Source organism: Trachypithecus francoisi, unplaced genomic scaffold, assembly GCF_009764315.1.
Source record: "Trachypithecus francoisi isolate TF-2019V2 unplaced genomic scaffold, Tfra_2.0 Lachesis_group21, whole genome shotgun sequence".
Taxonomy (NCBI): domain Eukaryota; kingdom Metazoa; phylum Chordata; class Mammalia; order Primates; family Cercopithecidae; genus Trachypithecus; species Trachypithecus francoisi.
In genome coordinates, this window is record NW_022681467.1 from 56466299 (window position 1) to 56491215 (window position 24917).

Genomic DNA, 24917 nt, shown 5'->3' on the forward strand with positions numbered 1-24917 from the left:
GGGTATGCTTGCAGTCCCAGCACTTTGAGAGGTGGAGGTGGGAGGATCACTTGAAGCCAAGGGCCTGAGACTAGCCTGGGCAAGACACCGAGATCCCGTCTCTAAAAAAGCAAAAAATATCAGGTGTGTTTGTGCATACCAGTAGTCTCAGCTACTCAAGAAGCTGAGGTGAGAGGATCCATTGAGCCCAGAAGGTCAAGGTTGCAGTGATCCGTGATTGCACCACTTTGCTCCAGCCTGGGATACAGAGCAAGACCCTGTATCATTAATTAATGAACAAATAAATAAATAAATATTGTCATGGGGACTGGCAAGATAGACTAGTTAGAAGGCCATTAAAGTAAACCACAAACCGAGGGCTCAGGGCTGGTCCAGGAAAGCAAGACGTGTGAGAAGGGAAAGGCCCAAGAGCTAAGGCAGTGAGCAGTAGAAGAATGAACCTCAATTGAAAACCTCTGTGAACTATGGAACATCAACAAAAGAAGTCTTTGCATATTTGTTTTGTCCCCAAAGCAGACATATACAAGAGCACTGTGACTGTCACCAAAAAGATAGCCAGTATAGGAAATACATGTTGGGTGATGCAACCGATGGAGAAAACCCTTCAAGATGCTTATGAACTTTGCTCCAAATCTTACAACACAACTGAAGGGAACCACAACTCAAATGGAGTTACATACGATTTCACTGTCCGTTTGTGCTTTAAATGCATTCCATCATAGAAGTCAGAAAAGCTCAAATATTTTAAAATGCGAAGTATTTTTTTTCTTCAATTGTACTTCATTAATCCCTTCCAAAAAGTCTACTTTCAAAGGCTCAAGAAATTAGGTCTCACTTTTAAAGAATGCAGAAAGGGCGGGACTGCCCTCAGAAGCCTCTATGGCCAAACACCAATATTGTCAGATACGAAAACACTGATGAATCAAAGGCTGTTCGAAGCATCTGCCAATTTTGAGGCAAAGCCCTCTTTCTGTACTGATAAGCCTGCTTGACTGACAATACAGTAACTTTTTTTTTTCCTCAGGTGAACGCCTTGCACCAGCATCTTAAAATCGTTAGAAGAAATGGGATGAAAATGTTCATTAAAGGTGATGAGGAAATTTGGACGAGACGGAAAACCACCCTGATAAGAAGGGACCGAATCAAAAGCATCAAAGGTAGGGCAGCCGCTCCCTGCAAGGTTGCAGCTGGAAGGAGCCTGTTCAGGTAAGAGCTTAATTAGGGCTGTCAGTCACACTAATTGCCTGTGATTAAATGGTGTGAGTCAGCAGAGCTGGGCATTGGCCCAGAGGTAAGCCTGCTTCATCCATTGTGAACTGGGGACCTGGGATTGGGAGGCTTACCAGTGACGGGCAAGTGACACACGGTGTGCACTCCCAGATCCTTCCACCAACACGCACCCTAAGCACTTGCTTTCTTCAAACAACAGCACTTTGTTTTAGCATCATCAAATCATGTGCTGGAAAAAACTTCCAAATAGCCCTTACTTGATGTCCATATTTCCAAGGTTGGGCTCAGATTTCAATGAATAATAAGCAAGCCCCTTGCGATCAGCTATGAAAGATTGGTCGCCTTTGAATGGCAAAGGTTTTCTTGTTTCTTGATTTCTTCACTATCCTGCCTCTTGATAGCCCATGCCCACTCAAATTGCCCAGCTGGTGTTTGATGACGAGTATTTCTGCCTGAGATCTCTTTCTGTGTTTGTTTTCCCTTCCAAAACCAGTTCTACCTTTTCCCAAGAAATCCCTTGACCGCCATCACTTATCTTATCTCCATCAGGTTCCTTATTTCCAAATAGAACCCATATTTGGGGGGAATGCCAGTGTCACTATATCTAATATTGTATTATCCAAGAGATATTCCATCACTTATCTTATCTCCATCGGGTTCCTTATTTCCAAATAGAACCCACATATGGGGGGAATAGGGCCACTTCAAATCCTTTAGGTGGCTCCTTCCTCACCCTGCCTCTCCCCATCCATCCCTCCTTAGCTGCTCCCTGTTTATTTCACCTCTGTCTAGCACTTAACACACCCTGCCTGAGGACCGCTGGAATCCAACTGGACGACCTGCTCTTTGAAAGGCAAATGTCTGTGCTTGGTTCCTGTCTGTGGCCCCACGTTTTAAAAAAATATGCTACATTAAAAATATTTTTAAAATATCTAGAGTCAATGCTCAGGAAATTGTTATGGGGGAACATGAGTACGTACGTTTTTCTGGGCAGAATAGAAAGTCCTGGAGAGGGACGCTGCAAAGGATCTAAAAATGTCTGTGTCTGTTTGCATCTGCTTGTCTTTGATAGGACACCAAGTAAAGCAATAAAAATGTTAATCTTCTCAGTCCCGCCTCTGCCTCATGGAGCCTCTGAGGCTGTGACAGCAATAAGGTAGGTGGAGAAGTTAAAGGGGAAAACATAAATTAGGTCATGAGAGGATAAAGAGACGGATTTCCAATAGGCTTCAACCTTCAGAGATGGGAGGGCCTAAATTAAATGGATCATACAAAATTCAATAAACAAGGATTGGAGATGGCAGATAATTTATCCCATTATAATTTGAATTAAGCTGGAGCATCAATAACACCCCTGACCCGAAGATTATTAAGAGACAGCTAATAACAGGAACAGAACCAGCACACAGAGCCGTTGATGACTGCTCAGAATTTAGGGCTCAGGCATTTAGGGCTGGGGGATTGATTGCTTGAAAGATAAATTTCATCCTTGGTGCTGCAGAGCAGAGCATGGTGGGGATGAGCAACTAGTGGTGTCCCAGAGCCACCAGCCCACAGCCCACTCACATGTGACCAAGACAGCATCACCTTCCCCTAGGCTAGTGGTGTCCCAGAGCACAGCGTCACCTTCCCTAGGCTTGGTGAAACTTTAGACAGATTCCATCTTGACTGTCAGCCCCTCACCTCCCTTTTCATAGAGCATGTACTTTAGAAAACGTGCAATTGTAAATCCTTTGGAGCTACAAATCTTCCCCCAGATTCTGGCTCATTTTACAATCCAGAAAAGACCTGGAAATTGTCTGGAAATTGTCTCTGTGAAATGTGAATGATGAAGGAGACGGCACTCCAAGCTCCCAGTTTCTGAGAATAGGAGCCTTCTCTGATGGATGCACATTAGAAAACACAGGTGGCCTAATCCGAAAAGAACGTTTGCAAGCTCAGGAATAACTCGGCCTGCTGGTCACATCTCGTTGACCAACCTCCCGTCTGCTGGCATCCTCCCATCCTTTCCACTATCTCATGCCTGCATTGGAAAACTCTCCCACCTTTTGTATCATGGAAGTTGAGCTCAGGTTCTCTCCTCTATTGCAATAGTCTTTAGAGAAGTCTTCCTGGCCTGTTTAACTTTGTTCCGTACAGTTTTTACTTTTACTTTGACAAGCCATCAGTGGAACCATTTGCTCCAAACCCAGATCGCTGGTTCTCAAGTCAGTCATCCTGTACATGTAGCAGGTGGGTGAGAGCCAGTTAAGCCAGTGTCATTATTTCTGCTGCTATCAGATGACTCAGACTGTTCCAACATGAAAAACAGACCAAATCAATCACATAACTGGGTTTTGTGAGTCTCAGAGGAACTGGTTTGATGGAAGTTCAGTTCCAAGGCCACTTTCTTCTTCACACAAGTCTAATTCCACCCTCCCTGACATCTGGTTTGAGTTAGTCATCTTAGCTATTTGGCTTGATGGAATTTTTGCTTTTCAACACCATTTGGGCATTGTCAAATTACATCATAATTGCATCAGCAGAGGCTAATTGCATCATAGCAACAGGGACACTTTTGAGCAACGTTCTGGGCTCCTTCATGCACATGTTCCTTTATTCATACAGGAACGCCCCTCCCCCATGACTTTCTTCCCTCACCAGGGAAAATACTGTTGTCTCCATTTCATTGATAAGGAAGCAAGGCATAGACTGAGTGTCTTGCCCAAGGTCACCTGCACGGATGGTGCCAGAGCTGGAATTGGAGTCCATGCAGCCTGCATGATTTTACAATGGAATGTAACAAGGATTTTATTTTATACATTGGGAGTCCCAGGATGAACACACACACAGGGAGAATATCTAGAGAGCTGTCAGGACCCCTGGGGTAGAAACCTGAGGGACCAAAGGGGACTTCTGCTGGAAGGAGATCCATCCTGGTAGAAGAAACAGAGGAAAAGCACTGTGTGTGTCCAGGGACCAGCAGGGCATGGGCTGGGGAGTCAGGAGTGGAGGGGCCATGGCAGGACCGATGAACTCAACCACCTCACTAAATTCTGCAGGGCTTCAGGACCCCTGTGAAGCACACAAGACAGTGCCACCGCCCCCCCTCTTCTAACAACTTAGACATTTGAGGACATCGCTGAACCTCGAATGTCAAGGGTTTCAGTGCCATAGTGATTGGGTGAGAACCAGTCCACACAAACACAGACATGGGCAGCAGAGGCACATTGGGGGCAACAATGGAGCAGTGGCAGTGCACGAGCACACATGAACACCCACCCATCTCTGGATTTTCAGATATTCTTTGAGAGGAACTTTCCAGGGAGCCGAGGGGAGGACGCATACCACTGAAGATTGCTTTGCAGTGGCGTATGTCTCTCCTGCACTCACCAGCCAGTGAGGTCTGGGGAATGCCTGGCCTTGCTTTACCAGCGCATTCACCATCCCCACCAAGAGCAGGAGCCATCCTTGCCAGTTTCCGCTCGTTCACCATCCCAAACGAGAGCAGGAACCATCCATGCCAGTGTCTCCCGTAGGTTCTATCAAAACCACCATTTCTCATGCACTGCCTTTCCGCGCTTTGGATGGCATGAAATCTGCACATGCAAGTCTTGAAAGCTGCCAGGAGAATTGTGTGTTAGTCAGTGAAACTATTACCTGTTCATTTGATAAGAGAAAATTAAATTATTTAGTTCCCAATAACACAAGCAACATCCCAGCCGTAATAGTGGAGTAATTGTTTTACAATTAAGGCGTGCCCAGAATGTACATTACCAACTCATTTAATAATGTGCACATTGAGTCGCTTATTTTTTTCCAAAGAGGCAATTCAAATAAGTAATTTAGTGGTAGAAATAAACTATGAATTTAATTTATATGTTCATTAATTATACAATTAAACAGAATACTAATTGACTGTAGAATTATAGCTAAATGGGACACTGCACCCAGGTAATTAGTTCTTGTTCTGTTTTTCATTGCGAACACAATTTTTGGTGGTCTCACCCTACCCAATTAGGTTTTGTTTGGCTTTATTGGAGCATAAACCATTCTTCTAGCACAAAGATTTAATCCTCACAGTACAGTGGGTGTGTTACACTCCTGTCCCAAAAGGTTATCTCTTTACTTGAAGAGAAAGGACATCTGATTACCGTCGTCGCGAATGGGAGGATGTTGTGCCCGTCTGCAATTTGCAGTGTCTTCTCTGCAGAAGGAAGAGAGAAGGCAGACAGAGTAGGTTAGTGCCAGTAGCATTTGGACTCCCCGGAAGGTTCCGCCTAAGGGGGACTGGGATCTGGACAAGGGGTTCACCACCTCTACAGTCTTCACTCACCGAATTGATCAATTTTATATTACCCAGAACTGCCACTTCTAACAGGTGATCTCCGCATAGGCAGTCAGCTCCAAGACTAAGGAGAACAGACATGCAGGAAAGATGCCCATGCAGGGAACGAGGTGCCTTCCCATATAATCAAGACGCCTCTGCAGTCGACACACCACTCCCGTCTCTCCTGAGGGCAGCATCCTCAGATGCTCTCTCCTTGCTCTGATTCAGTAGCTGGAGGGTCCGACGGCTCACAAGGAATTCCTGGTTCAATTCTCAGATACACACAGGCAGGTTTTGCTTTTCTCAGCTGCTCAGAAAGAAAGCAGGGACAATGTGAAATGGTGGTTCCCTTATGACATACATGTTATACCAGGATAGAGTGAGCACCAGGGTCACAGGACTCGGGGTCACAGGACTTGCAGCCACGCGGCCAAAGCAGCTGCAGAGCAGCAATCCCTATGACTTCAGAGGCATTGGAATCCCCCAGGAGTGTGGGGAGCATGCTAAAATGCAGATTCCCAGGCAGAGGGGCTCCCCTGTGATGCTAAAGAAGCTTAAACTACAGGGCTTGTCTTGGGCGTAGTTCTCTGGTAGGCAGTGTGGGAAATTCCAAAGCTACCCTTTGAAAGGCCAAGCCTGGCATGAAGTCAGATGTGAAGACGGGCTCTTTCCCAGTATCCTTCTCTTAACACAGTGCTTCTGTCCAACCACATTTATCTGAATAAATCCACAAATATTGAGATCTGCCCCAGAAATAAAGGGCACCGCTACAGCAGACGGCAAGGCAGACTCAAATCCCAGAGTACGGGATGCAGGCCTTTAGCTGAGCTCAGGGACCATAAGAAACGTGCCTCAGTGCCCAGTGTGCATTTCTAAGGACCCTCCAACGAGTCTCCCGTGCCTAACACAGCCGAGCTCCTAGTGTTCAGAAGTCTCCTGTGGCTTCTCTAACAAATTGCCACCCTCTTGGTGGTTTAAAACAACACAAATTCAATCTCTTACAGTTCTGGGGGTTAGACATCTGGAGGTTCCAGGGGGAAAATCTGTTTCCTTGCCTTTCCCAGCTTCCAGAGGCCACCTGCACACCTTGGCTCATGGCCCCTTCCTCCATCTTCACAGGCAGCAATGACATCACTGCCACCTCTGCTTCCATCCTCACATCGCCTACTCTGATTCCCTCTTCCCCGATCAAGATTCCTATGATTACCTGGAGCCCACCCAGATAGCTCATGGTGCCCCAAATTCTTAAACTTTATCATGTCTACAAAGGCCCTTTCACCGTGTATGGTGACATTTCAGGTTCCCAGCATTAGAGTGCAGACATTTGGGTGGAGGGATCATTCTGCTAATATTCCCCAGGCAGAAAAAAAAAAAAAACATGTGCAATATTGCCCAGATCGCCAACACTAGGAAAAACAAACGCTCTTTCTGGGATCCTTTAGCATGCTTGGTGTTCACTGCTTGTTGAACTTCCCAACCCACTCTCAGGCAACACAACCTTGAGAAAAGGGGAGCTTAGGAGCAGCTGGGATGCCCTACAGCCGACATCCTTCTTGCCGCTGGTAGAGAGGATAAGGGTGGAACAGATATTTTTGCTTTGTTTGTTTGTTGCATTATTTAGATTATGCAAAGGCATATTCCCATGAAAGCTCATTGACATAGCAGTGGAAGTTGGAAGGGAAGAGCCTCAAGGTGATTGCTTAATCCAGGGAAGGAGCGATTGCTCAGAGCGTCCCTCATTTTGCCGTAAAGTTGTTGATGTGACAAGGTCTCAAACTAGATAATTTCAGAAATGATGACTTGACACGAAAGGCAAAGTTGTACAGGCAGCGTAATCAAACAGGCGGTTGGTCTTGGTTCCTGAGTGTCAGTAACTAAAAACCGAACCAAGAGCACAAACCAACACCTCCTAAAGTCTGTTCTTTGCACACACTGGCTTCTGCGCCTCTCCCTGCCTGGCCCCTTGGATCCTTTTTCTTTATTTTGTTCCGAAGTACTGAGTGCCTTTTAACATCCTCTGTAACGTATTTATTTTGTTTCTCATCTGCCTCCTCCATGAGATCAGGGATTCTGTTCTTTGTTTTCTATCCCAAGAACAGATACGTGCCTGGTCTGCAGGTGACTGATAAATATTTACAGAATGAATGAGTGTGAAATGCCATATGATTAGTAGACTGCATTTACTTAGCATAAGGGAAATAGCCGCTCTATTACACTGTTAAAACTGGGTTCTTATTGCTGCTTAGAGAGTAGGATTTGTTTAAGGTGCAAGTCAAGCGGGGATTCCTTAGGGCTCTCTCAAGTCCCCAAATCAAGCCAAGCAATGGAGTTTTCAGATAAGATCTGGTCAGCATCCTGCCCTAAATCAGTATCTCCCAAGTTTCCACTAAAATATTTATAGAGGCACAGAGAAAAGTTGAAAAATTGAGAAGCCCTCACACAATACTGATGAAAAAGTTAACGATGTGCTATTATAAACGGATAATTATAGATAAGAAAACCCTTGCTAGGAATTATAGATATTTTCTAAGGAGACTATCAGAGCTACCAAAATAGAATCAATCATCAATGACATAATTATAGAAAAATTGCTGGAACTGTAACAAAGATCTGAGAACACAGGCGGCAAGCGTTCACCAAATTTCAAAGAAAACCAGTAAAAAAATGGGCCAGATTTGGGCCAGATTTAGACACATCTTGGAAAGTATTTAAAATAATAAAGTAAGGGTAAATGCAAAATACTAGATCATTTTTAGGAAGAGAAAAATATGGCTACCTAAAAACAAATACAAATCAGCATGACCCCAGCTTGCTTTTTTGTCACACTCCTGCCCAAAGGAAATAGAGCAGCAACTGCAAAGGTTCTGAAGCAGACGGAGCGATCCGAGGACCCCACTCCCACATGTGTGGGAGTGACACACGCTCCTGAGATTTACCTCCCAGATATGCTTTCTTGGTGTTACAAAAATGTAGCCTTCAGCCTTAATAAGAGCTACGCTTAAGAATTTAAGGTATTGGCCTGGTGCAGCGGCTCACACCTGTCATCCCAGCACGTTGGGAGGCCTAGGCAGGTGGGTCCCCTGAGGTCAGGAGTTTGAGACCAGCCTGACCAACATGGTGAAACCCAGTCTCTACTGAAAATACAAAATGAGCCGGGCGTGGTGGTGCATGCCTGCAATCCCAGCTCCTCAGGAGGAGGCTGAGGCAGGAGAATCACTTGGACATCAGAGTCTTTAAAAGAACCGTATTAGATAAGCACCCCACATCTAACTGCATTCTAACTGGATATGCTGCACAGTTGAATCTAGGATGGTTCTCAGCGCTGCATTCTTCTGGGGGGGGCTGGCCCATGCCCAGAGATTCTGACTCTATTCCACAGTCAGGACTGAGAGCAACTCTCACAGCTAATGAATGATTATCAAAATGAAATAATTTTATCATAAATTATCCCTCATCCATACAGTGGGGAAAAGGCACAAAAACGTGAGGCCCACTGCATCTGCCTCGCAGACACTGGGTGAGTATTCCCTTCTTTCTTCTCTTTTGCATTTTCCAGGTTTTTAAAAGAAAAAGACATTTTTTTTCAGTGAAAACAATAACAGCGAAAACTTTCTATAAAGAGCTGAGTTTTATGGGTCACAGTGACCTGCTACCAATTCATTCTGACATTCGGCTCTAATTAGAAAAGAAAGCCCTGTAGTTTTATCTTATTCTTACAAATCTTATCAAACGTGAACTGCGAAATCTTTTCCGAAACTTTTCTCCTAGGTCCCACTTGGTCGAAATAAGACTTTAATAAAAAGACCAAAAATTAGTTTGTAGCCAGGAGACTCCTGGAAGTTTGGAAGTTAATCTGTAGTTGAAAAAACAAACAAACAAAAGGCTTTCACATTTGTTTAGCTCTGGGCTTTTCTGGTTCTGCTACTTACTGACCTTGAAATTAAGGCAGGCTATCTAACTTCTCTTAGCTTCAGTTTCCTCATCTTTAAAATGGAAGTGATGGGCTGGCCACAGGGACTCACACTTGTAATTCCAGCACTTTAAGAAACTGAAGCAGGTGGATTGCTTGAGCCCAGGAGTTTGAGATCACCCCTGGGCAACTTATTAAAAAAACCATCTTTATAAAAATTACTAAAATTAGCCAGACGTAGTGGTGTGGGACTTTAGTCTCTGCTACCTGGGAGGCTGAGGTGGGAGGATCACCTGACACTGAGAGGCTGAGGTTGCAGTGAGCTGTGATCACACCATTCCACTCTATCATCAGTGAGATACCTGAACAAGACCCTGTCTCAAAGACAAAAAAAGGAAATAAAATGGAAGTGATGATATCTACTTCAAAACAGCAAAGACAAAAATAAACTAAGGAAAGGAGAGAGAGTCTCCTTCTCACAATATGGACAGCAGAGATAGATGGCAGTAGGAGGCTCTACTTGTATGACCTGGAGAGGACCTTCCCCTTTGCCACCCCCAGTAGAGATGATTTTGGAACGCTCTGCCACTAAGCATGCTGCTTCATGTCTGATTAACTTCACAGTTCAACAACACAACAATCAAAACAACAACCTTTAGTGTATGGGGTGCTCCCCAAGACCACGCTCAGAATTAATAATTCACTAGACAAATTCACGGAATGTGAGCTGTCATGCTCATGGTTTAGCAGGATGAAGGGACTCAGGTTAAAATCAGCCCGGAGAAGACAGGCATAGATAGGGCAGGGTCCAGAGGACTCCGGTGCGAGCTCCATTTGTCCCTCTCGATGGAATCATGCCAGACAGAATTTACTCCTCTGGCGAGGATATTGGATAGCGCTTAGTCAGTGTCACCAACCAGCAAAGTCTGCCTGAGCCTTGGGGTTCAGGTACTTACCGAGGATGGTCCCTTAGCCTTTGGTTTCCAGGCTCTCCAGAGGGAGGGTGAGCTGTTACCATGTGGCTCAAGGTCCCCCAGTAAACGACAACACTCTTACCAAACAGTATATGACCCGGGCTCAGAGCTGGCCATCAAGAAGCTGGGTGAGGGCCTGTCTTTTCTCTGGGCAAAGTTAATCCTCTAGGCTCACCTCTCATCGAAGGTTCACTGTTTGAAGAAATCAAGACGTCAGTCAAGAATAAACACCCATCAGAAAAATGGTAGAAGGGATTCTAGGACTCTGGGAGACAGCTGACAATGGAAACAATTGTTAACATTTCTTTTTTTTTTTTTTTTTTGAGATGGAGTCTCGCTCTGTCACCCAAGCTGGAGTGCACTGGCCAGATCTCAGCTCACTGCAAGCTCCGCCTCCCGGGTTCACGCCATTCTCCTGCCTCAGCCTCCCGAGTAGCTGGGACTACAGGCGCCCGCCACCTTGCCCGGCTAGTTTTTTGTATTTTTAGTAGAGACGGGGTTTCACCGTGTTAGCCAGGATGGTCTCGATCTCCTGACCTCGTGATCCGCCCGCCTCGGCCTCCCAAAGTGCTGGGATTACAGGCATGAGCCACCGCGCCCGGCCAATTGTTAACATTTCTAAGAGGAGGTTTTGGATCTTAAATTAGGAAACTGACTGCAATCAAATCCCCTCACTAAGTGCTGAGAGGTGACAAATTGGACTTTCCAGAACTGACGGTCTTGACAAGGGGTCAGGGAACATTTCCTGCAAAGGGCCGGAGAGTAAACATTTTTGGCTTTTGCAGGCCACATGGTCTCTGTTGCAAGTACCCAAATCTGCTGAGTAGAGCGGAAGCCGCCATTGACAATATGTTAACAGAGGTGCCGGGTTTCAATAAAACTATTTATGGACATTGCAATATAAATGTGATATAATTTTCACATGCCATGAAATATTAGGGGCCTTTTGGTTTATTGCATAAGTGAAGCTCAGGGGACTTGGGGAGTGATGGAAGTACCTTCCTCGATACTGTAACGGTAGATACATGTCATCATACATTTGTCAAAACCCATAGAAGGTACGGTGCCAAGAGTGAACCCTAATGTCAAGTATGGACTTTGGTTCATAATAATGTATCAGTGCTGGTTTGTTAGTTTTAGAAAACGTCCAACACTAGTGTAAGATGTAATAGGAAAATGTGTGTGCCAGGCCCCATGGTAGCAGGGAAAGATAGGTGGAACTCTGTGTACTACCTGCCAAATCATTCCATAAATCTAAAGGTGTATTAAAAATATAAAGTATTTTAAAAAGTATAAAAAACATTCTTAGCTCACAGGTAATAGGAAATCAAGTGGTGGGTTGGGTTTGGCCTGTGTGCTGTCATTGTACTTGAACCCTCAGACAAGCTGGGACAAAAGCTCACGTGTGTGGCCCTCACATGGTGCAGAAACGATGCTGTGGGTCGGTCCCAGGGGCAGTGGCAACAAGTGAGCAGAGTCAACATGGGCCAGAGGAGGGTTGTTGACGGGAAACTCGGGTGGGAGCCTTAAGGAATGGGTAATTCCCACTACTTCTTTATGCTGTTTGCTCAGGATCTAATTTAGAAACATGAGCAGGACCTAGAAGCAACCTGAGAATCCACAGGGCATGCATGAATGATTTTGACTTCCCTGAGCTTGGAAAAGCCATTCTTCATACTTGCTGTTGGTCTAAATAGCTGTATTATTTGCAGCAGAAACTTTGCAAATCAGGCCTAGAGGGAGACAGGAATTTCTCCAGATATTGTGCTGCCCTTAATAAACTGCTCACCCTCCTAGCTTCTTGAAGATGGAGTAATCAATAAGGCATCACTTTGAACAGTGTAACCAGCACAATTTATTTGGCAAACACATATGAGTGCCCACTGTGTGCTCATGGCTCTCTTGGCTGTAAGAGCTTATGGCAATTATGAGGTGATGTTGGAAACGGCTGGTCGAAACCTCCAAGTAAGAGAAGAAACAAGTGGTGTCATATTGATCTCATGGAATGGATTTTAATGCTAATAGATTTTAATGCAACCCAATGTGCTCCCTGTGTGGCAGTTTAGTGCCTGGTTAACAGTCGTCTGTGACTGTTTCAGCTGAGCCTCACTGTGCATCCAATTATGAGAACACATTAATCCACCACTTGACAAGATATTTATTTATTGCTTCTGATATTTTCATTATGCCGGCCAAGGCTCAACCTAGTTTTGTAAAGAAAAAGCAATGAGCCGGTCGCCCACAGGGATGTTGAGAATGGAGACCCCTCTGGTTTCCCACCTGGAGATGGTCAGCAGAAACCAAGGCATATCCTAAAATGTTGGTCTCTGCATTCTCACTATTCTCTCTCCTTGGAATTCAGAAGGAGTCAAGGCCTAATTACTACCTCTACTCCTGTGTCGAGTGTTTACCGTGATTAGCTGGTCAATAACTCATTGTTTATAGGTTTCAATACAGCTTGGGGATTTTCCATTACTCTCCATCTACAGCAGTGAGAACTGTGCTGTGTTCCACAGGACCCCCTTTCTAGGATTTGCCTTCTACCTGGAGGCTTAAAAGAAGAAATGAGTTGGCTTAGCAAATGGCTCAAGGTGTGGGAGCGTGAGTCAGATTTCAGGGATCCACAACGCATCCCCAGCTCTGTGATCTTATCTGTGAAGTTATCTAACTTCTTGCGCCTTCCTGCAAGTCAGCCCACCTGCAACATGGAGAAGTGCTTAAGATGATTCCTGGCTCAAAGTGTGCAGTAAATGAATGACATCAATAAAGAGACCAGAGCAGTGAGAACTAGTCATGTCCAGAGCACTTTTGGGAAAGAGGAGAAAACGTGAGAGGCGGCCTGCTCTGGGGACCGAGTTCAGCATGAATCTCACAGCTGAAAATGCGTACCCGGCTTCCAAACCACATTTTCCATGACTGTCTGCCCCAGAAATTGTGGTGCCTTCTGCTAATGATCTTTGGGTTCCATGGCTACTTTTAACACAGACATTTGCTGCCATCTTGAATATTAAAAACATCCCGACAAAGGGCCTGCATCTGCATCCTTATGCTCCAAGTCCACATGGTCATTAAGAACTGAACCAGTTGGAGACCCTGGGCAGGTGGGAAATTATGCAATGGGGAGTGTTTCTCTGTGTGGATCTGGGGCCCCACACCCACAGCCCCTTCCTTGCTCAGCCTGTTGGCTCCTTCATTCTGGCCACATAGCACAACAGTCCATGAATGCAGCAGTGACAGGGCTGGTGGCCTCTCCGAGTCATCGTTCTTGCTCCAGGACCCCTCACCAGCCTCCCCCTGTGGCTGTTCTCATCTCCCATAAGAGTGACGGCTGATAGCTCCAAACTCAGCCTGTAGGACAGGCTGGGCAGATCTCACCTCCTGCCTGCTTCTTTCCCTAGCTAGTCTTCTCCATCCACTGCAGCACTTGGCTTCCGCACCATCCTTCTATGACACTGAAGAGTTTACAGACTGATGTCAAGGGCTCCTTTGACACTCAGTGTGGCGGGCAGGGGGTTCTCGCTGGGCATGGAGAGTAGGAGGCCAAGGCCACTAGCAAACTAACAAAGTGTACTACGGGAGCCCTGCGTGCTCTACCTCTGAGGGTCAGTGTGAGTCCTTTCTATTTGACGATCAGAACCATCTCCACCAACATATTGTTACACAAGCATGGGTCCTAAATGAGGATCAGCTCAAGAGCTGCACTTCTGGGTTGCAGATCAACTCATGTGGTCTCTGGGAAAGTAAGTACGAGAAGTTCAGGGGACCCTCTCTTTCTCTCATCTTCACTCCCACCAGTGATCACAGCTTAACCTGCCACTGTGGCAGGTTAGAATAAAAAAGGATGGGGTTTGTTCCTACCTTTGAAAACATCACAGAGAGTCAAAGGGAATGTTTCCAGGCTGAACTAGACCCCGCTGAGTGACACAAGCAACAGGAAAACACATCAAGACCATCAGCGATGGCATTTGAAAAGCAAATTTGATCCATGGTAGTGGAAGAGCCAGCAAGTCCCCATCATTGAAAGCAAGCTCGCCTTTTAACTAAAGGTCTAGCGAGGGTCAGGCATGGGGAGATCTTGGAGAAGGGACATCTTCAGGGAAAAAGTAAGGAAGAGTAATGATTTGAATTCTGCCATTAAACTCCGCACAGGGAAGACTGGTTATCAGCCGAGAGGCAGTAATGGATGTGTCCTTCCCCTCGTTGGGTCAGACATCCATGTTGATCCTCAACAGGGATTCAGTGAGGCAACTAAGACAGGGAACCACGAAAAGAAAGTGGAGACTGATGACAAACTATGGAAGAATGCCATAGGATCCAGCCAGTTCCACTTCGTCCCGCCATCTGTGGGCAGGAGGCAACAGAGCCGGCCAGATTCCATGCCACTCCCCAGCAATACTCAACCAATCCTTGCTATCATTTTTGGTACCATTTGTAATTTGTGGGTTTGTATTGCTAAGTCAGTCTCATGGAGAGAAGACAGAGGAAATGGGGCAAATCATCAACATAATAACAATGAAAGGGAGAGGCAAGAAGGAGGCCACTTCAGTCCTTTCACTGCCAAGAGCCACTGTCCATGTGAACAGATGACTTGAATATGATCACATTTTGTCAAAGCCCCAGATAATTCAGTGTGGAATACACATTCCATAGTTTACCTTTGCTGCAATGAATAACCTATGCAGGAACCACATTCTGGAGACACTGTCTATCGATCTGCCTTCTTTTACAATCAAGAATCAAATACAGGTGATGGGCATCATTTTCCTTTCAATTATATCGTTAAAAATGACATTTTCAATTGTGCTGCTGTAATAGTGGCCTGATTTTCACTGCAGATCTCATGAAGCATATGGCAAACTTACAGATAAAAACTTACGCTCTAAGAGATAACCCATCTCTCTGATGTCTTGTTTTTCTGTAGACTCAGAAATGTTTCGTACCATGGAGCTTCACTACCAAAAGTGTGGCCCCAGGGCCAGCAGCACTCTCATGGCAAGTGAGCTTTTTAGGAAGACAGAATCTTGGGCTTCACCCAGACCAGCTAAAGTCACCTGCATGTTTTATTTAGATCTCTAGGTGATTTGTGTGCTCTTTAACATTTGAGAAGCTCTGCTATAGTGCAGATTGATAGCAACTGCACTGCACTACGTGTGGCATCTTGTCCACATGATGTCATTCCCGATGGAACAACCCCTGCTGCAGCTAGACACCTGGCTGATGCCCCTTAAGCCAATGAGGCAGAAGCTCACAGAGGCCAATGGTTTATCAGAGGCAAACACAGGCAAAGCATTACCTCCAATTGGATATTTTGGAGCTCACTTAGAATGTGTTGGCTTATTTTCCACTCTAGTCACTAAAATGCCTTACAAAGAGCCCCTCTAAGAAAGTTTAATTTCAACAGGGATGATGTCAGGGAACTTTGGGAGAATGTAGATTAGTTCAAGTTTGTTCTTCTGCTTCCTCTCCACACCTCCTGGCCTTTGCCTTACAATGTGTGGTGTTTTATTTAACATTTTGTAATTGCAGAATGCATTTATGCTTTGTTTATCGGATGTCTCTCTATACCTTCTGCCTGATGAAAAATGACGGAGGTGATGCAATTGTGGAAAGCGGAGGAAATGAATTTTAGGTAATGTGTTTTTATTTGACATCCAATACATTGTTTTATTTTACTATCAAGACATACACCTGCTTAGCTGGCCATTTAGAATTACCAGTAATTTTGATATTTTCTATTTGACATTTCAGGGCGTGGAGCAACTCTGGGAGGGAGAACATTAGTATTTTGAAATCAAATGTGATACAGGAATGTAGTTTGGCTCTTTGCTTTGTGCTGATGTTTATGCTACCTGCAGGCAAAAACAGAGGTCTTTTTGAAAAAGAAAAGCACACTTACATTCTTTATTGAAACATATAATTGAGTTCTTTATATATCAGAGAAGCCTATTCATTTGTATTGAATGGTCACTGAGATATTCTGTCTATTGAAAATTCACATAGCCTCTGTGCAAATGCAGAATGTACTCTTGCAATGCCTCCCCCACCAAAAAGTAATCCTTTTTGGAACAACAGTTTTGATCAATTATTTTAGATGAATATTTGGACAGTTCCGGTTCAGAAAAGATGATCGACAAAAAACCAAAAGGATTCTGGCTACTTTGGATTGTGTGAGTATCTTAGGTTCGTGGCTCTGATGGCAGTGAAGGGAGGTTCCATCTCTGTCAATTATCTGTTAAAGATATCCACCTATGAATGCTTTGAAGTAGAAAAGTGTGTTCAATGTAAATTAACTTTAACATTCAAAGATGATGGTTCATGATTTATTTTCAAAATAGTGTATCTGTGAAAAATTAACAGCCACAAGGTTCCAATTATCTCAATGGCAGTCAAATTTATGTGGCATGAAGTACTTTAAAAAAATCGGGAGGTGTGTTTAGTAAGGCTAAATTGGTGTTGGCTTGCTGGGTCACAGCTTGAAGTCTATCTGAACGACGTGGATCTCATTAAACATCATCAATTTAAAATCGCTTAGGTGATAAGGATGAAGATGTAGTTTGGGGCTCAACAGACATTTTTCTTTTGTTCATAAATGTATACCCTCTAGGAGCAGCTCTGACTTCTTCAAGCAGACAGTACCTTGGAAGGCAAGCTGTGAAGGCAGTCAGGTGGGCACATCCCTCAGCCTGGACACCCAGTTCTCTGGCAGCCTGACTGTTAAAAGGAGGTTCAGATCATCAACTCCCTCTTGCCCAGAGCCTCGAGTCCTGGCTGTGTGCAGGTATTGATTTTGGGAAGGAGCTCCAAAATTGATCAATATCTGGTGGCAGCTGAAATCTTCAGATATTTGTTAAAGAACCAGATAGTCATGTTTCTGTGGACAGAGAGGGTGGCTGGTGCTCAGGGTTCCATGATTAAATAATGCCTCATTTAGCTGTTGTTGATAAGTGATGGGTCAACGCAGGAGCGGGTATTTACTGTGATTAATCTAAACAGGAGCAAGCCACAATGACCTGTTCCTTTGGCACCTGTATAAGTGAAGAAAATTTGTCATTTGCTAGTTGAGAAGCAGTTTCTCACTTCTAATGAGCTCTGCAGATAGAGGGGACTTCAAACGGGCCTGCAACCACAACCAAAAATACTGAGCTGCTGGAGGAGGTGGAAGACCCTCAGAACACCGTGAGCTTTCCAAGTGTTCTTCCCACACTCAGAAGGATTGCAGGAAATGAAGTCGTACCATTAGCAGGCAGCCACATGCTTCAGCAGTTCACAGCATCCTGGAGATACACCAAGACCGTTCTCTCCCGTAGACGTAATGCCTGGGGGAACATATGACTTTACAAATTTGTCTAACTAGCTCCATTGCCTAGTGGCACAAGGCACTCTGGATTCAGAGTGGACACACAAATTTCTTTCACTAGTAAGAAAGAATTCCCAAATAACTCCCCTTTTACCATTCCATGTTCTTTGGAACATATTTTGGGAAGCACTGTTAAAATAATCTATACTGGCCCTCACCAGTATAGGATTGTTTCTAGGATTGTTGACCCATTCTGGCATGTCTTAGAGAAGAGGGTAAGCTGCTGATTACACAATTATAGCTGCAAGGGAAGCAGATTAAGATAACCAGAAAACAGCCACATCCAGTCAGATGATAGCCACATTAAGGTGAAAAAGTTAAGATTTCAGTGAGTCAAGATAAGATACCCAGAAATCCTTGGCTGTAACCAGAATCCTTATATTTTAGGTACAGACTTTTATTTTTAATAGTTTTCCTATTAAGACTTCTGGATTCTCCAAAACACAGCTTAATGAAGTGAGGAGACACTCATGTTTGAGTTTCTGCTGGTCTCAGCAGGCAAATACCAGTGTGCACTGAGTCTGTTTACTTACCTGAAAAAGGAAAAATGACCATCCCTAGCTTACAGGACCCTTGTGTAGAATAATGAAATATAAAATGTGGCGTACAGTGAATGACTTGTCAATAAATAGTATGTGAAATGGCAAATTGACCTGATGGGAATATGTTGACCACACGGCTATATTATATACAGAGAGTGGATACACACAGGGGTTTGCATAAATCTTTCTGTGTGTGTGTGTCTGTCTGTCTGTCTGAGTAGTCTCAGAACCTTGGCACTGAATGAGGCTTCTGTCAAACCCTTAAGAACTTATCTTTTTTTCTGATCTGAAATTGACTTGCTCAAACTGAGATCCTATGTGATCTTCTTATAAAATTCTTGGGACTCATTCGTCTTGTGCCAACTCTGAATAAAATATATTGAGGAAGCCCCTGAGGAGACAGAGGGATAGTTGTTATTCCTATAGTTTCGCAAATACACCCAGCTCATCGATTTAAGCATAGTTCAACCTTTGAAGAATGTGGGTTCTCCCTAGCAGTAGCATTCTCCAGCAAGCTCAGAGTAGGCAGCAAAATTAGAGCTTGACCATGTACAAAGGACTTTCCTACGTATCACTCAGCTCAGTGGCTTTCTGCCTGGGGTTCAGTGACCAAGAACTGTGTCCATCATCATCATGATCATTGCCAAGTCTTTTCTTTCATTTATTCCCGGGATCAAAAGTCACATGGGTCAGATTTGAATTTCTCAGTGTCAAAGAATTAACCAGTACCCTCTGGTGGAGGGCAGCTAGAAGACACTGCAAGGCAAGAAGAGAAAAGCAAGATCTGAAGACATCAATAGAAAACAGGACCATGAGAATTTGCTCCATTTCCTGTGAGTCCCTCGGTGTTTGAGGCAGTACCTTCTGACATATTAAAGGACCTGTTAAGTATTTTTTAATAGGATGGAGAACAAGCCCCTTATTACCTGGTGTCAGGATAAATTATAGGAATATCAGGCACCCGAAAATAAAATTCCACTAAAGTGTGCTACGTTTTCACCCTTAAAATTACCTTTGAAAACATGTGCATTTACTTGGGCTAAAGAATTTCATTTTCTGTGCAAAGTTTCTCAACTTCACAACACTCTTGACATTTGGTGGGGAGAGTCAGATGATCTCTGTTGTGAGGGCTGTCCAAAGCACTGCAGGATGGTTAGCAGCACTCCTGATCCCAACCCACTAGACGCCAGCACCTCCCCACCCCAGTCACAACCCAATGTCTCTCTAGACATTGCCAAATGCCCCCTGCCAAATGCTATTGCCAAATCTCTCTCCAGACATTGCCAAATGCCCCTTCTCTCTCCTCCCCTCCTCTTCCCCACTGTGGGGTCAAACCACGCCTGTTTGAGAAATGCTGTGCTAGAGTTTACAACTTGAGCTCAAGGATCCATTCCTGGGGAAGTCTATTGAGTGGAGCCATTCCTTCCTAGGGACTAGGCTGCTGCATTCTGTTCCTGTGGCTGAAACAGGTGACCACAGACTCAGTGGTTTAAACAGTACAATGTTACTACCTAGTCGTTTTAGAAACCAAAGTCCAACATGGGTCTCACTGGGCTAAAATCAAGGGGATTTCAGGGTTGGTTTCTTCAGGAGGCTCCAGGGTGGAAGCCAATTCCTGCCTTTCCCAGCTTCTGGAGGCCTCCATGCTCCTAGACTTGTGGCCACTTTCTTCGTTTCCAAAGCAATCAGCAGTGAAGGGCCGCATCTTCTCAGGCCACATCACTTGGATTCCCTCTCCTGCCTTTCGCTTCTGCTCTCAAGGACCTGCAATGACACGGCCCACCTGGGAAATCCAGGAGAATCTCCCTTTCTTAGGGTCAGCAGGCAGCAGCCTAAATTCCCTCTGCAACCTGCCTTCCCCTTTGCTGTGGAAACTCACAGCCTCGCGTTCTGGGATTGGATATGGATAGCCATGGTGGGAGGCGGAGGGAGATGATTCTGACCACCCAGATGCCAAGAAGACTCTTGGAATAAAATCCAAACTCTATAACGTGGTCCATGAGCCCTGCCTTGTAGAACCTGCTCACTGCAGGCGCCTTTCTCACTCCCACAGCCACGCGTCCTTTCTGATCCTCAAACATGCCCCTTTCCAAGGCCTTTGCCTTTGTGGCTTTGGTTCATTGTTGAAAACTTTAGGGAATAAAGGGGAGAGCTGGTGCTACTCTAAGAAACGCATGCCCATTGTCAAGAATTCAGTGGTACTTCTGGTTTCTTATGTTTGATTAGGATTCCATAGTGTCCTGCCTCTTGCTGGGCTCCTGGCACAACATGTGTGGGTGTGTAAGTATGCTTGTGAATGTGTTCATGTGTGTGTGCATGTTCATGTGTCTGTAAGTGCACGTGTGTGTAGGTATGTGTGTATGAGTGTGTATGAGTGTGTATGTCTGTGTGAGTGGGTATATGTGATGTGAGTGTATGTGTGTGCATGTGTGTATATGTGTGAGCGTGTGTGCAAGTGTGTGCATGAGTATGTACGTGTGCAAATGTGTTTGTGTGTTTCTCCGTGTGTGTGTACAGTGTGTGTGTTTGTATATGAGTGTGTGTATGTGTACGAGTGTGTGTATATGTGTGAATGTATGTGTGTGTGTATCTGTGTGAGTATGAGTGTATGTGTGCTTGTGCGTGTATGTGTGCAAGTGTGAGTACACGTGTGCATATGTATATGTGTGTGTGAGTGTACGTGGGGTGTATGTGTTGAGTGTGTGTGCCTGTATGTGTGCAAGTGTGTCTACATGCGTGTGTGGATGTGTGCATGTATGTGTGCAAGTGTGAGTGTCTACATGCGTGTGTGGATGTGTGCATGTATGTGTGTGTGGAAGTGTGTATGTGTGTATATGAGTTTGTGTTTCTCCCGGATCTTGCTCCCTTGGAGCTGCCTCGCTGTCATCTGGCAAGTCTCAGCTTAAAGTCACCCCCTCGTGCGGTCTTTTCTGCACAGCATCCACAGAGCAGCAGTCCTGCGCCTCCTGCTACTGAGATGGAGCGAGATTCTCAGCATCTCATTTACTTTCCTCACACATTTATCAGAATTTGTAATTTCTTTATTAGATTATTCCCTGCCTCCACCAAAGAAGTGCATCTCATCGAAGAAGGAATCAAAGGAAGCTGGTCGATGAGCTCAGCATCGGTGCCTGGCAGTGAGCAGTGAGCTGCGTGGCACCCCTGGCAGACGTGTGTTACTGAGCAAACCAGAGATTGAGAAGCAGAGGGCAGGGAAACAGTGTCATGTATTTCTCATGAGTTCTGTGATTGCTCACAGGCTGAGCAGGAAGGGAAGTTAGAAAGGAAAAAAAAAAATGAAGGGATGATACATGAAATTGTGTGAGCATTCAGTAGCTGCCAGGCCTCCTTTAGTAACACCATGGGTTGAAGGACAGGTGTCCTTGTCTGCCATGCAGAGAGGAGAGGTTTCAAGCTCAGAGACAGTAAGCAGTTCTAAGCTGTCCAGTCAGGATTCAAACACAGCACATTATGAGGGTGGGCCTTGAGTCTGGCCGAGGAACAAGGGTTAGGCTTTCAGGCATGGGACTCCCTCTAAGGCAACCTCTGGTTCACCTTGCTCTCATCTTTCTGGTGCTAAGACTGCCACCTGAGCTTGGACACCTGGAAGCCTTGTTCCTCAAAAACAGGAGAGAATGAGGGGAATTCCTTGACCCCTTCTGCAACTCGAGGCACAGACCATCTTCCCAGGATGACTGAGGGGGCTCCACGCTAAGAATCTGCCCTTCGGCACATGCCAACCACAAGCACGAAGGCTTCTTTTTTAAGACCATTGTGAGAAAAAAAAATGCTGCCATCATCGGAGGCAGCATTTCTGCCTTTGATTCCTTAACGAAAATGACTTCAGTCTCTGCCCTTGTTCGTTTCTTGTTACTACAATTATAAATGCCTCCGTGGCTTTGGGGAGAGTTTTCTGGAAGCAAGGAGGCAGAAAATCTATTTTTCTGAAAGCTTTTCTTTTTAAATTAGGCAGTTGTTTCTTGTGTCCCTAATGCCAACCTAATAACCTTTCCTGATGAGATGACGGTGTCTGAATTGCTGCAATTGCTTCTCTGCAGAAGGCGCTTTCTTGGGCTGTCCTTCTGAGTGGGTAGAGCAGGGGTCCTTTGTCTTGGCTAGGGCTCTGCTGTACAGTCACCAGTGTTGACTGAGTATGTTGTAAAAGTTTTGTCTCTGCTCACCTCGTGAAGGTCTCACAGAAATTCCCTGTAAGATAGATACAATTGTTCTTTTAGTTATATGGTAACCAGTGCAATGTTCCAAGAGCTTTACCTACACTTTACCTCTTGCAGGTCTCACAGGAACCCTCCATGAGATAGATACTGTCATTGTCCCCATTTTACAGATGAGGAAACTAAGGCACCGAGAGATTAAATAACAAATCCACAGGCAGACAACTCGTAGGTCACTGAAACCAGATTTGAATCACGTATATTCTGGCAAACCAGCTCTCTGGAGTGAGCAAACAAACAAAAAAAAGGTGAAGGAATAGACTTTTTAGCATTTGCCAATTTCCATGGTGTAAATAGTCCTGCCATGGCTGACTGAAAGCTACCAATGATTTAATAGCTGACTTGCTAAATTCCTGAATATTTAACCACATGCTCTTGCCAACCAGAGAGTGCTGGCTCAGACTCTGACTGGATCTTAGACTCTTGGCTACTGGGTTTTGCAATGCTTAAAAAAGGTCTTTAGGAGAAAAAAAAAAACGCACATGCATTTTGATATTCTCACATTCAAGGTGTGGGGATGGGGAGTCATACCTTTGGATGTTACTGGAAATACTATGCATTTGGGGAAGTCTTCTGAAACGTACGAAAGAAAGCTAATTCCAATTTTAAATCTTTAGGGAGTGAGTGGGAAGAAGTTTCTAGAATTAGCCTATCATAAGAAAGTTCTGCAACTTTGCAAAGCTAGGAGATCTCTGACTTAAATTATTTCCAGCTTAGCAGATGTTCTTCTATTTTTTCTTCTCTTTTTATCATCTTTGATTTGGACCATAGCTACACTCCAGTGGTCTGTCGTCTTGGCTCCGTGAGGTCAGAGGAGTGCTCATTTTGGAGAAGCTGGCTTAGCAACAAGCCCCTTCTCTGAGAACTGGCCTGGGAACAGCCCTGCTGGAGGAGCAGCCACACTAACCACATCCGGTCCTGGACCAGCGGGGCACTAGCTGCCACTACCCACTCATCTCCAGAATTGCAACCCAAAGAGGTGGAGACAGCATTTCCTGGTGGTGGGCTTCTGGCTTTCATTCATGTGATTTGAGGTATCGTGGTTACGAGTGCTGTATGTGAGCAGGGGAAGTCAGTGAAAAAATAAAGGAGACAGTGAATCCCAAAGATGCAGATATTCTGGCTCTTGAGAGACAGAAAGAGGGTCTTTGATTCCTGGTAGAAGCTCCAGCTTTCCCCTACTATTCACCTGCTATCGGGGTCCCCCTTCCAAAGATCACCCATGTAAGGGCATTTGAAAGGGGCCACACAGCCTATATGTATTTTCTCATTAAGCAGGTGAACTCCAAAGTCATGCTATATCTTAGTCCAAAAGTCTGCCAAAAACTTAAAATATTTCAAATTAATGTTCAGCCAAGTTCTCCAGCATAGCTTACTAGAAGTTATGCAATAAATCCAAATAATGCAATGAAGAATGGCTTCAGATTCAAACCACATATGGCCAGATTCTGATGGAGAAATTTCAACCCAAAAGAGAAGTTTCTTTTCCTTCCCAAATAAGGATTCCAATGTGTATTTTTCTTTCTTTTCTGGATTGATGCATAATAGGAATCTTCAGGAGGGACAATATGATCTTCTGAGAAGAGGGAGCTCATTGGCACAGTTAGTTATAGACACGGCAGGTTGAGCCCAGGTTCAGAGTCTTTGGTGCAAGCTGAAGGAGGCCTTGCAAGGAGACAACCAGTGCTAAGAGTGTGAAAAGTGACACGTGGGGCCTACTGTCCTTCCTGAAGCACGAGACAGTTAAATGGTGCAATACTAAAGCAGTCTTAGCTAAGATAATGGTGATGGTTGCACAACTATATGAATTTACTCAATACCACTTAATTGTCCAGTGTAAATGGGTGAATTCTAGAAGACATAAATTATCTCTCAATAAATGTGTTTCAAAAAGGCTCATTATTGGCCATGTGCAGTGACTCATGCCTGTAACTTCAGGGCTTTGGGGTACCAAAGTAGGAGGATCACTTGAGCTGAGGATATAGCCTGGCCACCTACTGAGACTCCATCTCTACAAAAATATAACACCAAAAAATAGCCAGATATAGTGGGACATGTTTGTAATCCCAGAGGCTGGGGAGGCTGAGGCAGAGGGATCGAAGGATCAAGTGAGCCCAGAAGTTCAAAGCTGCAGTGAGCTATGATGATGCCACTGCCCTCCAGCCTGGGCAACACAGTGAGATCCTGTCTCTAAAAATAAACAAAAAGACACATTGCTGAGGAGGCCACTTCCTGCTCCTTCTACTATGGTTGTATTGTTTAATTTGGATTAAATGTGTCAAAAAAAAAAAAAAGTAAAACTTGTTCCTACAAGAAGCAATTATGTTAGCTTAGAATTTGGAACATCAGGCCAAGGAACTTTT

At 44.7% G+C, this 24917-nt stretch overlaps 1 long non-coding RNA gene across 1 annotated transcript; it reads left to right on the forward strand.

The window, feature by feature from the left end:
* The first annotated feature begins 1314 nt into the window (after window positions 1–1314).
* LOC117068305 lies at window positions 1315–24574 on the forward strand. Its single transcript, XR_004431063.1, has 2 exons — window positions 1315–1366; window positions 21371–24574. It is a non-coding gene; the product is annotated as an uncharacterized LOC117068305 (long non-coding RNA).
* Window positions 24575–24917: the final 343 nt, after the last annotated feature.